At 49.1% G+C, this 18,473-nt stretch overlaps 1 long non-coding RNA gene across 1 annotated transcript in view; it reads left to right on the forward strand.

Annotated features, from left to right (window-relative positions):
- Positions 1-18,055: 18,055 nt before the first annotated feature.
- Positions 18,056-18,473, forward strand: part of LOC119340313 — a 5,270-nt gene continuing 4,852 nt past the window's right edge. Inside the window, exon 1 of the long non-coding RNA XR_005164488.1 lies at positions 18,056-18,446. This is a non-coding gene — a long non-coding RNA (uncharacterized LOC119340313). The remainder of the gene's footprint in view (positions 18,447-18,473) is intronic.

The following is an 18,473-nucleotide window of genomic DNA, read 5'->3' on the forward strand; positions in this document are numbered from 1 at the left end:
TGTTCAATCCCTAGATTTAAAAGTTGAGTCCTCCATTTTAGATACCAGAGAGCTAGAAACTAAAGTGGAGGCGGAATTAAGACTGAAAGAACTACTTCGTGAGGAGGAATTGAAGTGGGCTCTGCGAGCTAAAGTTCGCAAAATCGTCCAAGGGGATGATAACACACAATTCTTCCACATGATTGCGAATGGCAAGCATCAAAAGAAGAGAATCTTTCAGCTTGAGCAAGATGAGAGGACGATTTTAGGGCAGGAGAACCTAAATGTATATATCACCAATTACTATAAGCAGCTGTTTGGGCCCCCCGAGGATAATTTCGTATCCTTGGATGAGTCAAGGGTTGAGGATGTTCCTCGGCTCGCAGCAGATGAGAACGATATTTTGACAGCCCTCTTTTTGGGAGAAAGAGGTGTTTGAAGCAATTTCCCAAATGAAAAATAATAAAGCTCCAGGACCGGATGGTTTATAAAAAGTGTTGGCACATCATTAAGGGGGACTTGCTCCCGATGTTCCAGGATCTTTTCTTGGGACAGTTACAGCTGTTTTACTTGAACTTCGGTACAATTACTTTGCTTCCTAAGAAAATAGAGGCTGTGAGGATTGAGCAATTTAGGTCGATCTATCTTCTTAATGTTAGCCTTAAAATCTTCACCAAAGTTGGGACTAGTAGGCTTACGCAGATTGCGCATTTTGTGGTGCAGCCGTCTCAATCTGCTTTCATGCCGGATAGAAACATCCTAGAAGGGGTTGTGGTTCTGCATGAAACGCTCCATGAAATCCACACGAAAAAACTAGATGAGGTGGTTTTCAAAGTGGATTTTGAGAAAGCGCACGACAAGGTAAAATGGCCTTTTCTTCAGCAGGCTTTGCGTATGAAAGGATTCGATCAGGCCTGGAGAGACCAGGTAGATTCTTTCACGCAAAAAGGGAGTGTTGGAATCAGGGTAAATGATGACATAGGTCATTATTTCCAGACACACAAGGGTCTGATACAAGGAGATCCAATGTCGCTGATTCTGTTCAACATAGTCGTTAACATGTTGACAATCCTAATAGGAAGGGCTAAGGATGATGGCCAGGTAGGTGGCCTCGTTCCACATTTAGTTGACGGGGGAGTGTCTATCCTACAGTATGCTGATGATACTATCATCTTTATGGAGCATGATTTTGCTAAAGCTAGAAACATGAAGCTGGTATTGTGTTTGTTGGAACAATTATCGGGGTTAAAGATTAACTTCCACAAAAGTGAATTTTTCTGCTTTGGAAGAGCTAAAGAAGAACAACAAGCTTACAAGGAATTGTTCGGGTGCGAATTGCGGTCTTTACCCTTCACGTATTTGGGTATACCAATCCACCATCACAAGTTTTCAAACAAGGAGTGGAAGAGCATTGAAGATCGATTTAAAAAAAACTGAGCCGCTGGAAGGACAAGCTTATGTCATACGGAGGACGATTGATTCTGATTAATTCGGTTCTCACAAGTATGCCTATATTTCTCTTGTCCTTTTTTGAACTACCAGTTGGAGTACGGAAAAGGCTAGATTTCTATCAATCGCACTTCTTCTGGAATAGCAATGAATTAAATAGAAAATGCAGACTCACTAAGTGGGATATCATTTGTAGGCCGAAAGACCAAGGGGGTTTAGGCATTGAAAATTTAGAGGTGAAGAACATATGTCTTCTCAGCAAGTAGTTGTATAAGTTATGTGTAGAGATGATACGTCTCCAACATATCTATAATTTTTGATTGTTCCATGCTATTATTTTACCTGTTTTGGATGTTTGTGGGCTTTATTTTATACATTATTATCATTTTTGGGACTAAACTACTAACCGGAGGCCCAGCCCGTATTGCTGTTTTTTTTGCCTATTTCAGTATTTCGAAGAAAAGGAATATCAAACGGAGTCCAAACGGAATGAAACCTTCGGGAGCGTGATTTTTGAAACGAACATGATCCAGAGGACGTGAAGTGCAAGTCAAGAAACAACCGGAGCCTCCACGAGATAGGAGGCCCCCCCTGTTGGGCGCGCCCCCCTGTCTCATGGGCCCCTCGGGCGTCCACCGACGTACTTCTTCCTCCTATATAAGTCTACGTACCCCGAAAACATTCAGGAGCCACCTGAAGAAATATTGCCGCCACCGTAACCTTCTGTATCTGCGAGATCCCATCTTAGAGCCGTCGCCGGCGTTCTGCCGGAGGGGGGATCCACCACGGAGGGCTTCTACATCAACATCCTTGCCCCTCCAATGAGTTGTGAGTATTTTACCACAGATCTACGGGTCCATAGTTATTAGCTAGATGGCTTCTTCTCTCTTTTTAGATCTCAATACAATGTTCTTCCCCTCTCTTGTGAAGAACTATCCGATGTAATCTCTTTTTGCGGTGTGTTTGTCAAGATCCGATGAATTGTGGGTTTATGATCAGATTTATCTATGAATAATTGTTGAATCTTCTCTGAATTCTTTTATATGATTGAGTTATCTTTGCAAGTCTCTTCGAATTATCGGTTTGGTTTGGCCTACTAGATTGATCTTTCTTGCCATGGGAGAAGTGCTTAGCTTTGGGTTCAATCTTGCGGTGTTCTTACCCAGTGACAGAAATGGTTGCAAGACACGTATTGTATTGTTGCCATCAAGGATAACAAGATGGGGTTTATATCATATTGCTTGAGTTTATCCCTCTACATCATGTCATCTTGCTTAATGTGTTACTTTGTTCTTATGAACTTAATACTCTAGATGCATGCTGGATAGCGGTTGATGTGTGGAGTAATAGTAGTAGATGCAGGCAGGAGTCGGTCTACTTGTTGCAGACGTGATGCCTATATACATGATCATGCCTAGATAACGTCATAATTATTCGCTTTTCTATCAATTGCTTGACAGTAATTTTTTCACCCACCGTAAAACTTATGCTCTCGAGAGAAGCCTCTAGTGAAACCTATGGCCCCAGGGTTTATCTCTTATCATATTTGCTTTCAATTTACTTTTACTTGCATCTTTATTTTCTGCATCTATATTATAAAATAGCAAAAATATATTTATCTTATCATACTATCTCTATCAGATCTCACTTTCGCAAGTGGGCGTGAAGGGATTGACAATCCCTTTATCGCGTTGGTTGCGAGTTCTTTGTTTGTTTGTGTAGGTTCGTGGGACTTGTTGAGAAGCCTCCTACTAGATTGATACCTTGGTTCTCAAAAACTGAGGAAAATACTTACGCTACTGTGCTGCATCACCCTCTCCTCTTCGAGGAAAACTAACGCAAGCTCAAGACGTAGCAAGAAGGATTTCTGGCGCTGTTGCCGGTGAGGTCTTCGCTCAAGTCAAGACTTACCAAGTACCCATCACAAACTCATCTCCCTCGCATTTACATTATTTGCCATTTGCCTCTCGTTTTCCTCTCCCCCACTTCACCTTTGCCGTTTTATTTGCCCTCTCCTTCTTCCTCGCTTTTGTTTGCCGTTATGTCTGAAATTGGGGAGATTATCGTCGATATGGACAATAATGATAACATGGAAAATTCTGATGCTCCGGCTGAAGAACCCCCTATCTTGCATACTAAAAAGTTTCGAATCGGTAGTGGTAACATTATTGGAAAAGGTGTTATTCAAGATTTCTTTACTTGTGCCGGTGCTTTACCTTCTATGGGTGGTTCTATTCTTCATAAAACTAGTAGTCTTGCGGATACTATTGCCATGCTTATAGTTGAACTTGAAAGACAATTTATGCATATGCATCCTTGCATACAAAGAATCTTTCTAGAATTTTCCAATATTAAGCATTCTTCTGTTAAGCGCATTGTTACTATCTTTTTGGCTCATGACTTTAGATTTATAATAAGAGAGGCCAAAGAAATCTTTGCGCACTATAGGGTGGACGCCGGTCGTCCTCCCATAGAGGCGGTCCTCTTTGATCAAGAGGAAATTAGGCTTTTTCAAGCTTCAGACTATGTTGCTTTCAATGAAAACCTTAGAAAAAAGGTCCCTACCAAAGTCTTGATTGATAGAATTTATGAACTTAATAATGATTTTGCTCTTCGAAATAATGAGCTAGGATACTCTCTTGAGTATAGGCTCACTAGATTTTGCCAAAAGAATGCTTTTAGTGATGAATTAGTTGTACATTATGAAGGGCCAAGGGAGGAACCCGTTCCTCCTGAGATTGATCTTGGGGACTTTTGTCCCACTAAATTTAGCCCTTTTGATTATTTTTGCTTGCCTCAAAGAAAACTAGCTGCCGAACATAGAGAATATGAGCTGAGTTTTCAAGATCTATCTTATTATTATGGTACTACTTAGATCTATCATCGCTTTTATGCCTAGCTAGGGGCGTTAAACGATAGCGCTAGTTGGGAGGCAACCCAATTTTCTTTATGTTCTTTGTTTTTGTTCCTGTTTAGTGTTAAATTTTGCTTCTACTTTCTGTTTAGATGTGTTTTTATCTTTTAATTAGTGTTTGTGCCAAGTAGAACCTATAGGATAACCTATGATATGAGTTGATTTGATTCTGCTGAAAAAAGGAAACTTTGCGCTCACGAGAAAAAATTCAATAAATCACAAGAACGAGATTTTGCATTGATTCTTTTTGCTGATGTTCAATAAACAAATTGTTTAGGACTTCCTATTTTTGTAGGATTTTTAGAGTTCCATAAGTTTGCGTTAGTTACAGATTGCTACAGACTGTTCTGTTTTTGACAGATTCTGTTTTTCGTGTGTTGTTTGCTTATTTTGATGCATTTATGGCTAGTAAAATAGTTTATGAACCATAGAGAACTTGGAATACAGTAGGTTTAACACCAATATAAATAAAGAATGAGTTCATTACAGTACCTTATGTGGTGGTTTTGTTTTCTTTCACTAACGGAGCTTATAAGGTTTGGTGTTGTGAAGTTTTCAAGTTTTGGGTAAAGCTTTTATGGACTATGGAATAAAGAGTGGAAAGAGCATAAGCTTGGGGATGCCCAAGGCACCCCAAGATATTCAAGGATAGCCAAAAGCCTAAGCTTGGGGATGCCCCCGGAAGGCATCCCCTCTTTCGTCTTTGTTCATTGGTAACTTTACTTGGAGCTATATTTTTATTCACCACATGGTATGTGTTTTGCTTGGAGCGTCGTGTATTATATTGGTCTTTGCTTGTTAGTTTACCATCATCATCCTTTCTGTAACACACCTTTTGGGAGAAGCCTATTTGCTTAGGATTTGATAGAATACTCTATGTGCTTCACTTATATCTTTTAGAGCACGGTGGTAGATTAATTTTGAAGAAATTGCTAGTCTCTCATGCTTCACTTATATTATTTTGAGAGCCTTTTAGAACAGCATGATATTTGCTATGGTCATAAAGTTGGTCCTAGAATGATGAGCATCCAAGTTGGGTATAATAAAAACTATTATAGAAAGTGAATTGGATGCTATGATCAATTTGATGCTTGATAATTGTTTTGAGATATGGAGGTAGTGATATTAAAGTCATGCTAGTTGGGTGATTATGAATTTAAAGAATGCTTGTGTTGAAGTTTGTGATTCCCGTAGCATGCACGTATGGTGAACCGCTTTGTGATGAAGTTGGAGCATAATTTTATTTATTGAGTGTCTTCCTTATGAGTGGCGGTCGGGGATGAGCGATGGTCTTTTCCTACCAATCTATCCCCCTAGGAGCATGCGCGTAGTGCTTTGGTTTTTGATGACTTCTAAATTTTTGCAACAAGTATATGAGTTCTTCTGACTAATGTTGAGTCCATGGATTATACGCACCCTTTCACCCTTCCATTATTGCTAGCCTCTCTTGTACCGTGCAACCTTCGCCGGTGCCATACACCCACAATATACCTTCCTCAAAACAGCCACCATACCTACCTATTATGGCATTCCCATAGCCATTCTGAGATATATTACCATGCAACTTTCCACCGTTCCGTTCATATGACACGCATTACTTTTGTCATATTGCTCTTTGCATGATCATGTAGTTGACATTGTATTTGTGGCAAGGCCACCTTCATAATCTTCATACATGTCACTCTTGATTCATTGCATATCCCGGTACACCGCCGGAGGCATTCATATAGAGTCATACCTTGTTCTAGTTTTGAGTTGTAAATCCATAAAAGTGTGATGATCTTCATTATTAGAGCATTGTCCTAGTGAGGAAAGGATGATGAAGACTATGATTCCCCGACAAGTCGGGATGAGACTTCGGACTTTACAAAAAAAGGAGAAAAAAAGAGAGAAATGCTAAAAAAAAGGGAAGGCCAAAGAAAAAAAAAGGAAAAAAAAAGAAAACGAAAAAATGAGAGAAAAAGAGAGAAGGGACAATGCTACTATCTCTTTTTCCACACTTGTGTTTCAAAATAGCACCATGATCTTCATGATAGAGAGTCTCATAGTTTGTCACTTTCATATACTAGTGGGAATTTTTTATTATAGAACTTGGCTTGTATATTCCAATGATGGGCTTTCTCAAAATGCCCTAGGTCTTCGTGAGCAAGCAAGTTGGATGCACACCCTATCGGATTTTGGGTTCCGGCAGACCCTCAAGGTTCGAACTCTGGGGTGCGCGCCGAGATCACACCTCCTACCTACTCACGTGTCGTCGCCTCGCAAAGGATCTAAACTATACGAAGAACAACACAAGGGACACGAGGTTTATACTAGTTCGGGCCGCCATTGTGGTGTAATACCCTACTCTAGTTTGTGGTGTGGTGGATTGCCTCAGGGGCTGGTGATGAACAATACAATGGAAGAACTGCCTCGCGAGGGGAGGAGTTCTTGTGTTGGTGGTTCTGGCTAAGGTTCGGCTGATCGATCTCTGGATCAGGTCTCCTCTATGCTATGGTAGCTAGTCCAATTTATAGAGCGAGGCCCTGGTCCTCTTCCCAAATATTGAGCGGGAAGGGCGCCAACAATTGGCCATTTTGAAGGGGAACATCTAGTACACTTATCCTGACTAAAGTTGGTCCTCGCCTGCCAAAGACTCTGACGATGACGCTGGCTTGGGCTCCACGATGACCTCCATCCTGCCGTTCTGCTGGTCTTGGTCTTGTTGCACCGAAATGGTTGTCTTTGCTTGATACCCTTGCCTGTGCTTGCCCCCTTTGCACCAAAGAGGAAACAAGGACTCTGTGCAGTCCGGCGCCCGCCTGGCTTCTGTCGTCATGGCTTGCGTCACGGGCACCTCGTGAGGTACCCCGCCTTGATCTCTCCGCCTCCTCGTGAGCCAGCCTGACGAGGCTGTTCTTGAGGAAGCTTCCCGTCATCTGCCCCGCGAGGCTTGGCCCCTCGCGAGGGTCTCGAGCTTGTGTTGACAAAGATGGGCCGTGCTGGGCCACTCTTTGAGCCACGCCGCAGGCCGCAGGCAGGCAAGTCTGGGTACCCCCATTCCCAGAACGCCGACAGTAGCCCTCGGGCCCAAGGCGCGGCCGGACTTGGCTTAGCAGAGAAGCGAAGGGGCAAGTGGGAAGCGCCACGGGCCCCAACAACCTGCGGCCTTGGGCGCCGTGTGGTGGTTGATTGGACGTGGGCGTCCCTTCTTCCCCACGGCGCCTCGGCAACCGCATGACTTGACAAGTCCCTACATACAAAACGGGTCATGATTACCTGTGATCGTGGAGGCCGGCGGTTGGCCTCCCCCGGCTATATGTACGGAACGGTGCGAGCCCTTCCAGTCCATCTTTTCCTGCTACTCTCCTTCTTCTTATTCCTCGCCCTTGCTCCATCTTACGCCAATGGCACCAATCCGCCGGTTTTCTGCCGAAGAGAAAGGGAAGGCCCCCGAGAGGGTCCTGTCCCGCTTCCGCCAAAGAAGCGGCTCGTCTCCTGCCGCGGAGAAGGGGGTGCTTGGTAGGAGGTGCCGAGGCCATGGTTCGAGCGGCCGCCGCCTGGATTCCCATTGCCATTGTATGCCCGGATCGAGGGCCTTGAAGAGGCAGACGCCAAGCGACATCGCCAGAGGCGCCGTCGCCGCCGGCGGACTACAGCGGTGCGCGCCGTTCCTCTCGGAGTTCACGCCGAGGGCTCCTCTCGTGAGCTTGTGCTTCACGCCGCCATGCCTCCTCGATCTTGGATTCGCCTTCCTCCCTCCTCCGCCTTCGCGATTCCACCAAGGGGGGCTCTTAAGCTCTGGCTGCAGCACGCCGACTGCAGTACTCCTGCGGCCGAAGCGAATGTCGAGGTCGTTGCTCCGGGCAAGGTCTTCATGACCCGGGGCTGGGGCGAGATCGCCCGGATCTGCCGATCGGAGGGGGCCCTCGTGATCCACCTGGATTACGATGGCGCCTCCCTGATGCTCTTCAAGGTCTTCGACGAAGATGGACGACAGATGGAGTGCTGCCCCAGAGGCAGCGGCCGAAGTTCTGGAGCGGCGAGGACCAGGCCTGCCGCCCGCCCTTCCAGCAGCTCCCCAGATGGCAGCGGGTGCACCGGAGGGTCCAGTGACTCTTCCGGGCTCTTCCTGACTTCGGCGACGAGCAATGACAGCTACGAGCCTCCGAGGTCGCGTCGTGCCCGGAGCAGGGCCGGTGTGCCCGGCGGTCGACGCGGCTGATCTGGATGAGGTTGGCGCCGGCCTTGCGCGGCCCACTGTTGATGATGGCGTCTGCCGTCATGGTCCCTGTAGTTAGGACTCCTTAGGATTCGCGTCTTATGTCCCTGCGAGGAGCCAAGAATATACCCCGTGGGGTCTTGTAAGGTGCCTGTAGTTTCTTTTGTTAATATGATCCTTATCGTGAAGCAGTGTGAGATGCTCGTCCCATCTTAGCTTAGTTTTTCCTTTCGAACCTCACGAGGACTTGGCGCTCTGCGCCGACAGGTCCCAGTCCCCAGGCAAGCTTCAGCAGTCACTGGTATGCCAGGTCGCTATGCCGTGGTCAAGGCCAGGAGGTGAGCGGCCCGAGGTCCAGTAAGAGCCCCTGAGTCGCGATGCTCAGGAGGTCCCCTTTAGCGCTCAAGCAGCCATCGTTCGGTGAGAAAGAAGCGCAACGTTGCCAACACGGAACTGCATTAGGTGCGAGGTCGGTGCTGGGATAGCTAGTATCTCCAGAGGATGACTTATCTCAGGAGTCTGAAGCCTTTCCTTGGTGCGGCACCAGGCCCGCGCATCGGCAGCTGAGGAGTTGCCTGGCGAGGTCCTCGCGAGCCTCCTCCCTCTCGCCTTTACTCCCCTTCATGCTCTACGTCCTCGGGTCCCGGCCCTCGAGCGAGCTCAGCCGTCGCTGGTATGCCAGGTCGCGATGCTGTGGACAAGGCCAGGAGGTGAGGGCTGGAGAGCCAGTAAGACTCCATGAGTCGCGATGCTCAGGTACCCCCCCTTTAACGTGCAAGCGGTTCGCGCGGACAAGAGGGAAGGGGACGCTGCGAAGGCCTCGCCCGACGCTGCTCCTTGAAGAGATCCTGCAAGCTCATCACAAGGAAGACGAGGGTTTGCCGTTACAATTGCCAGCCAGCTACTGGTTGCTCTGGAGGGGTGACGTGGGCACTAAGGGCCTGGTGAGGTGGCGCCTTGCGGGGTTGCCACGGCCAGAGCTCAGCCACTCAGGTTTGTCGATGCTGCAGGGACGGACCCATGCGCAAGCGTCGTGCCGTTAGGGAGCAGCTCCATAAGTTGGTGTCAATTGAACGGGCGATTAAGTCGAGCACGTTAAGTATGAAGGAGCAAATCCATTTAGATAGACGCAGAAAAAGGCAAACACCGCTGGGTCGGGCCCGAGCGACTTGGGGATAATGCAGCCCGAGGGGCGCCCCCAACAAAGTAAGCTAAAAACATGAACAAAAGGGGTACATGCCGCAGGGACGGACCCACGCGGCCTGGGAATGATGTAGCCCTGGGGGCGCTCCCAGCTGAAAATGGAACTCGGAGGATGTAACCTGATGATGTTGGGGATGAAGGGATGCTGAAGTAGCGGACGATGTGCGCTGCGGAAGTCGATCTTCACGAGTCCCCAGGCCCAGGAGCCTCGGGAGGCTCCGGAGGCGCTGGCGGCTCCTTGAGGACCATCTCCATCTCCGCCAGGACCGCAGAATGCCTGACCTCTTGAGCCTCCAGAATGCTCCTCATGAGGCGCTGACGCACAACAGCCGCGTTCGGCAAGCCGTAAGGCATGCGAACATAGCTGTGGGGTGGACCTTCGCAGCATCCCACGCGTGAGGGCCAGAAGCGCTCCTGAGAGGTGACTCAGTTGAGCCCTGGTACGTCGATGCAGACGCACAGCCCACCATCCTCGCCTGGATGGGGAGATACGGCGGGCAAGCGGCGGCCGCCACTCATGACTCTCGACTCCTGCAGCTCCTGAACGATCTCGCTGATGAACTCCTGAGGGTTTGGCCCTCCTCGCCTTGCTCCTTCCTGAGGGAAACGTGCTTTGAAACACGCCTCCAAGTGGTGCCCGAGCGCCTCCCTCGTGATGTTGGCAAAGTCGATGGCCCTCCAGGAGAGAGCCCCCGCGCCTTGCCCGAGGAGGGCGCCAGGCGCGCCTTCCTATGCGACAGAGGGAGGCGCCCCTTGGACGGGCGCGGATCCTGAGGTGCCCGCCTCTCGAGGGTTCGGACCAGGAGATGTCTTCTTCTTCTTCTTAGGGATTGCCTCGGGAAACCTTCCGCTCCTATGATCTGGGTCTTTGATTAACGCAGCCTGAAAAGCACGCTCCGGAGAACACACAACATCCCTCTCCTCACAAGGCACCATGATGACTCCACCGCTTCCTGGCATCTTGAGGACATTGTAGCCGTGATGAGTCACTGCCATGAACTTGGGCCAGGGCTGGGTACCCGAGGATGGCATTGTACGGCAGGCGGATGTGGGCGACGTCGAAGTCAATGAGCTCGGTGCGGTAGTTGTCGCGCTGCCCAAAGGTGACAGGAAGGCGGACTTGCCCTATTGGAACAGTGGAACCATCAGTGACTCCTGAGAAAGGCTTGGTTGGCTGAAGTTGATTGTATGGCACTTGGAGATTGTTGAACGTCTCGACGGACAGGACGTTGAGTCCTGCTCCGCCATCGATGAGGGTTCTGGTGACCTGCACATTGCTGACGATTGGGGAACAAAGCATCGGGAGGACTCTGGCTGTGGCTGCGCACTTGAGCTGATCTGCTGAGCTGAACGTGATGGCGCACGCTGACCACCTGAGAGGGCGCGTGGCCTCAAGCTTGGGGAGGACTGCATTCACCTCGCGAGCAAACTGTTTGAAGATGCGTTGAGAGGCTGGGGCCTGAGGGCTGCCCAAGATACAAGCGATTGCACACGGCTCCTGGAAGCCCCCAGCCCCTTTGTCCTGATGATGGTCTTCATTCCTCCTCGGCTGCGGTGGTAGAGGAGGGAGGCCTGCGTTACCTTGTGGGCGATCCTCGCGAGGCTAATCCCTCCAACCCCCCTCGCGAGGCTGGTCCTGCTAGCGGTCCTCGCGAGGTTGGTCACACCACCCTTCGTGAGGGCCACGGTCTTCCCATCGTCCTCCACCTCTTCCTCCTCCTCGGCCATAGTCCCGGTCGCTGTGCTCGGGGCGTCGGCCGGCACGCATATCCCGCACAGCCCTGAGCTCTTGGCATTCGTTGGTGTTGTGGGTGTGGAGGTCATGGTACATGCAGTACCGGCTGCCCTTGGATGACTCAGGTTGATCCCTGCCTCGCTTGGTGTCTGGTTCTGCTGCAAGCACGGCAGCCCCCTTGCGCTTCACGTCCTTGACCTTAGGCTTCTTCTCTTCTGGATCGGCAGCCGGAAGCTCGAGGAGGGAAAGGCACCCTTCCTCAGCCCTCGCGCACTTGGTCGCCAAATTGAATAGCTCCAGGGATGTGCACGGGTCTTCATGGATTGCTAGCTCCTCTTTCATCTTGATGTCACGCACGCTGTCGGAGAAGGCCGAAATGATGGCCTCCTCAGTCACCCTGGGGATCTTGAGGCGAGCGTTGTTGAAGCGCTGGATGTACTTTTGCAGGGTCTCTCCTGGCTGCTGCTTGATGCAGCGCAGGTCGCTCATGGCCGGGGGCCGGTCGCGAGTGCCTTGGAAGTTGGCGATGAAGCGGGTGCGCATCTCGTCCCAGGAGGAAATCGTGCCAGGAGCCAGGTTCAGGAGCCAGGTGCGGGCACCGTCCTTGAGCGCCATGGGAAACCAGTTCGCCATGACCTTCTCGTCCCCGTTGGCGGCTTCGATGCCCAGCTCATAGAGCTGGAGGAACTCCGCAGGATCAGCCATGCCGTCGTAGCGCGGGGGCAGATCTGGCTTGAACTTGCTCGGCCAGGCCACGCTGCACAGCTCAGCGGTGAAGGCACGACAGCCTGCCGTGGCCACAGGAGGCCTTTGGTGATGAAGAGCTTGATCTTGGAGGTCTCCGTGCGCTGCCGCCAGGAGCTGCGCGGGGTCTTGGCGCGCTGGAGCAGGAGCGCGGTCATGACGGGCCGGTGCGGGGAGCACCCGGGCAGCTTCTTGGGGACGAGGGATCTCTTGGCAGCTCTTCTCTGGCGCCGGACAGAGCGGGTCCTGTCCAGGGGCCGCGTGTCTTGGGGCCAGGGCGCCTTCTTGAGGGGGAGGCGGCTGAGGCGCCTCCGGAGCTTCGTTGCCCGCACAGGGAGGGCGGCGGTGCAGCGAGAGGGATGGTGCGGGGGAGCCCCAGTGGTGCTAACGAGCTCGGTGATGCGGGCGAGCCACTCGTCGTAGAGGTCGTCGACGGGACGGTAGTGCATGAGCTCTCGCGCCAGGAGCAGCGCGGCGTGCGCGTCCGCAGGAGCGCGACGGGCGTAGGACGATGAACCGGTAGGAGTCAGCGATGGGGTGGCGGTGCGGCCTTCTCGCCGCACCGAAGGATGCAGGGACGACGCCTGCTGCTCGTTCCCCGCCGGGCCGGTGGCGGCGTGGATGGCAGGCGACAGGGAACGACGGGGAGGCCCTCCGACGGGGGCCATCTGGGCAACATGGGCCGCGAGGGAAGCCCGGCGTTCGGCGCGGGCTCGACGAGCATCAGACATGGATGCGGTGGACGGCGAAACGCAAGGCGGTGGAAGGCGGATTCCGGCGCACCCCTACCTGGCACGCCAAATATTGGATTTTGGGTTCCGGCAGACCCTCAAGGTTCGAACTCTGGGGTGCGTGCCGAGAACACACCTCCTACCTACTCACGTCTCGTCGCCTCGCAAAGGATCTAAACTACACGAAGAACAACACAAGGGACACGAGGTTTATACTAGTTCGGGCCACCATTGTGGTGTAATACCCTACTCTGGTTTGTGGTGTGGTGGATTGCCTCAGGGGCTGGTGATGAAAATTACAATGGAAGAACTGCCTCGCGAGGGGAGGAGTTCTTGTGTTGGTGGTTCTGGCTAAGGTTCGGCTGATCGATCTCTGGATCAGGTCTCCTCTATGCTATGGTAGCTAGTCCTATTTATAGAGTGAGGCCCTGGTCCTCTTCCCAAATATTAAGCAGGAAGGGCGCCAACAATTTGGCCATTTTGAAGGGGAACATCTAGTACACTTATCCTGACTAAATTTCGTCCTCGCCTGCCAAAGACTTTGACGATGACGCCGGCTTGGGCTCCACGATGACCTCCATCCCGCCGTTCTGCTGGTCTTGGTCTTGTTGCACCGAAATGGTTGTCTTTGCTTGATACCCTTGCCTGCGCTTGGCCCCTTTGCACCAAAGAGGAAACAAGGACTCTGTGCAGGCCGGCGCCCGCCTGGCTTCTGTCATCATGGCTTGCATCACTGGCACCTCGTGAGGTACCCCGCCTTGATCTCTCCGCCTCCTCGCGAGCCAGCCTGACGAGGCTGTTCCTGAGGAAGCTTCCCGTTGTCCGCCCCGTGAGGCCTGGCCCCTCGCGAGGGTCTCGAGCTTGTGTTGACGAAGATGGGCCGTGCTGGGCCACTCCTTCAGCCACGCCGCAGGCCACAGGTAGGCAAGTCTGGGTACCCCCGTTCCCAGAACACCGACACACCCACTAGTTTTCTTTTGTTGAGCTTTCATATATTTATAGCTCTAGTGCATCCGTTGCATGGCAATCCCTACTCACTCACATTGATATCTATTAATGGGCATCTTCATAGCCCGTTGATATGCCTAGTTGATGTGAGACTATCTTCTCTTTTTTTGTCTTCTCCGCAACCACCATTCTATTCCACATATAGTGCTATGTCCATGGCTCATGCTCATGTATTGCGTGAAAGTTGAAAGAGTTTGAGATTATTAAAGTATGAAACAATTGCTTGGCTTGTCATCGGGGTTGTGCATGATTAAATACTTTGTATGATGAAGATAGAGAAACAGCCAAACTATATGATTTTGTAGGGATAACTTTCTTTGGCCATGTTATTTTGAGAAGACATGATTACTTTGCTTAGTATGCTTGAAGTATTACTATTTCTTTTGTCAATATGAACTTTTATTTTGTATTATTTGGATCTGAACATTCATGCCACAATAAAGAAAATTACATTGAGAATTTTGCTAGGTAGCATTCCACATCAAAAATTTCTTTTTTATCATTTACCTACTCGAGGACGAGCAGGAATTAAGTTTGGGGATGCTTGATACGTCTCCAACGTATCTATAATTTTTGATTGTTCCATGCTATTATTTTACCTGTTTTGGATGTTTATGGGCTTTATTTTATACATTATTATCATTTTTGGGACTAACCTACTAACCGGAGGCCCAGCCCGTATTGCTGTTCTTTTGCCTATTTCAGTATTTCGAAAAAAAGGAATATCAAACGGACCAAACGGAATGAAACCTTTGGGAGCGTGATTTTTGAAAGGAACGTGATCCAGAGGACGTGGAGTGCAAGTCAAGAAACAAACGGAGCCTCCACGAGATAGGAGGGCGCCCCCCTGTTGGATGCGCCCCCTGTCTCGTGGGCCCCTCGGGCGTCCACCGACGTACTTGTTCCTCCTATATAAGTCTACGTACCCCGAAAACATCCAGGAGCCACCTGAAGAAATATTTCCGCCACTGTAACCTTCTGTATCCGCGAGATCCCATCTTGGAGCCGTCGTCGGCGTTCTGCCGGAGGGGGGATCCACCACAGAGGACTTCTACATCAACATCCTTGCCCCTCCAATGAGTTGTGAGTAGTTCACCACAGACCTACGGGTCCATAGTTATTAGCTAGATGGCTTCTTCTCTCTTTTTGGATCTCAATACAATGTTCTTCCCCTCTCTTGTGAAGAACTATCCGATGTAATCTCTTTTTGCGGTGTGTTTGTCAAGATCCAATGAATTGTGGGTTTATGATCAGATTTATCTATGGATAATAATTGAATCTTCTCTGAATTCTTTTATATGATTGAGTTATTTTTGCAAGTCTCTTCGAATTATCGGCTTGGTTTGGCCTACTAGATTGATCTTTCTTGCCATGGGAGAAGTGCTTAGCTTTGGGTTCAATCTTGCGGTGTTCTTACCCAGTGACAGAAAGGGTTGCAAGACACGTATTCTATTGTTGCCATCGAGGATAACAAGATGGGGTTTATATCATATTGCTTGAGTTTATCCCTCTACATCATGTCATCTTGCTTAATGCGTCTGTTCTTATGAACTTAATACTCTAGATGCATGCTGGATAGCGGTCGATGTGTGGAGTAATAGTAGTAGATGCAGGCAGGAGTCGGTCTACTTGTTGCGGACGTGATGCCTATATACATGATCATGCCTAGATAACATCATAATTATTCGTTTTTCTATCAATTACTTGACAGTAATTTGTTCACCCACCGTAAAACTTATGCTCTCGAGAGAAGCCTCTAGTGAAACCTATGGCCCCCGGGTTTATCTCTTATCATATTTGCTTTCAATCTACTTTTATTTGCATCTTTATTTTCTGCATCTATATTATAAAATACCAAAAATATATTTATCTTATCATACTATCTCTATCATATCTCACTTTTGCAAGTGGTCATGAAGGGATTGACAACTCCTTTATCGCGTTGGTTGCGAGTTCTTTGTTTGTTTATGTAGATTCGTGGGACTTGTTGAGAAGCCTCCTACTATATTGATACCTTGGTTCTCAAAAACTGAGGGAAATACTTACGCTACTGTGCTGCATCACCCTCTCCTCTTCGAGGAAAACCAACGCAAGCTCAAGACGTAGCAAGAGACGGATGCCACATGGGCCCAGGTTTTTCTTAATAAGTACCTTCAGTCCAAAACCTTGTCCCAGGTGACGGTAAGACCGACTGATTCATCTTTTTGGAAGGGAATGATGAGAGTGAAATCGGCCTTTTTTAACAGGACAAAATTTGTGGTTGGAAATGATACTTCCACAAGATTCTGGGAGGATACCTGGCTAGGGGTGACGCCCCTTGCAATCCAATATCCTTCTCTCTATAATATTGTTCAGTGAAGAGACGCTTAAATTGCAACAGTACTACAGTCCAATCCTCTTATTATTCAATTCAGGAGGACGCTACTGGTAAACCGTTGGGAAGCTTGGATCCATCTTGTGAGAAGATTGATGGATGTATAACTTTCTCAACAGCCCGATCAGTTACGCTGGAAACTAGCTAAGAATGGTGAGTTTTTGGTTAAATCCATGTATTTGGATATTATCAACGCTAGCGTTATTCCTAATTCGAAACATGTCTGGAAAGTCAAAGTGCCTTTAAATATCAAAGTGTTTATGTGGTTTGTCCACAAACAGGTCATCCTAACTAAGGACAATTTGGCGAAGCGCAACTGGACTGAATTTAAAAGATGTAGTTTTTATGATAGTGATGAATCAATCAAACACCCCTTTCTTGACCGCCCTTTGGCAAAAAAAATTGTGGGGGTCGGTCCACATAGCTTTTAATATAACTCCTCCGAATTCCATCAACACATTATTTGGGACGTGGCTAGATGGGATTGACGTAGAAACAACGAGGCATATCCGTGTAGGAGTATGTGCTTTATTATGTGCAGTTTGGAACTGCAGAAACGACTTGGTTTTTAACAGAACAACATATACTCATTTCTTGCAGGTTGTTTTCAGGGCCACTGCACTTATCCGTATGTGGTCGCTACTCACTCCGATGGAGGCCAGGGAGCATTTGGTTACTGGATCTATCCGATGGGAGACGGTAGCTCGGGCTATCTTCAACCGGTTTGAATGGCGGTCATGTAATAGGATAGGTCTTTAGTTTCCTATCCGTTGTTTTGCCTGCCGGTTGTGGCTGTCCTATTTTTGCTTTCGTGCTCTTTTTGAGCATTTATGACTTTTGTTTGAGACCTCGAGATTATGTTGGACCTTTTGTTTACCAATAATATGGTTGTATGCATCATTCGGATGCAGAGACCGGGGCAAACCCCCTTTTCAGAAAAAAGAAAAAAATGTTTTCCCTGAGCTATGATATTGAAACCTTCGTGGCGCCCACAAAATTGTTCATCATATGGATGCACAATCTTTGCTCCAATAAACTTTCAAGAAAAGCATCAAACTTGCATCAAAATAAAGGAAGGAATTAGATCGTAAAGAAAACATATAACAGTTCTGGTGCTGCAACAACGAAATTTGGTCCCTTGGCTGTTGCCAAAAAGTTGGTGTGGAAGTACTCAAATGGGAACCTCTTCTTAAAAAGAGCAACACTTGATTCGCCCGGCACACTAGGATTCACACCGCAAATGATATGAAGTTTATAGTGCACCTATAAGTAACAATGCAGAAGAGTGCAACCAATATGTGAAAAAGGTTTTGACCAAATGAAAGTAATAGGTGCACGTTAGAATTTCAGAAAGAAGAAAACATAAAACAGAAGCAAATGTACCAGCGGAAAACTCATTTCTGAGCCCGAGCTCAGATGATCCTGTTATCACGTGCATTAATTCATTTCGAGATCTGTGAAGTATCTTGTATTCCATCTGTATACTTTATGCGTATTGGGGTGAAATCTGACCAAGGCCCGCGCATTTATTACATCTCTACTCCTAATGTACGAGTTGATTGGATAGTCCCCCCACTTTCAACCGGTTTATTTTCAACCGGTTTATTTTTGTCTGGCTTTTTTCATCAAATTACCCCACGCCCACGCCCACCCACCGAACCCCGCCCACCGAACCACGCCAAACAAACCGCACGCACGTACGAGCGATGCCTCCTGCTCCTCTCATCCCCTCCACATACAATGTGATTGCAGACGCACGAGATCGCCGCCGCCGACGGAGGGGTGATCTCGCCGCCACGGACCTCAAAGGGAATACGCGATTTCGCAATGGGCCACTCCTGTCCCGGACGAGGTCCCAAGCCGCTGCTCCTCCTCTCCCGGGACGCAGCCGCCACCGCAGAACCAGGGAGACGCCGGCGACCGTCGCTGCCATCGCGGATCACCGGGAAGCCACCGCCTGCACAGCCACCGTCGCGCCTCGGATATGTCGCGGATCACCAGGACGCGGCCGTCACGGATCAGGAACACCACGACACCGCCGGCGGCGTCCCCTAGGATACCGGCGACCGGCGGCGATCTGAGACCAACGAGTCGACACTACACCCCTGGTACTTTCCTTCCCCATCCGCCAATCC

This window comes from Triticum dicoccoides, chromosome 7B (genome assembly GCF_002162155.2).
Source record: "Triticum dicoccoides isolate Atlit2015 ecotype Zavitan chromosome 7B, WEW_v2.0, whole genome shotgun sequence".
NCBI classification, from domain to species: domain Eukaryota; kingdom Viridiplantae; phylum Streptophyta; class Magnoliopsida; order Poales; family Poaceae; genus Triticum; species Triticum dicoccoides.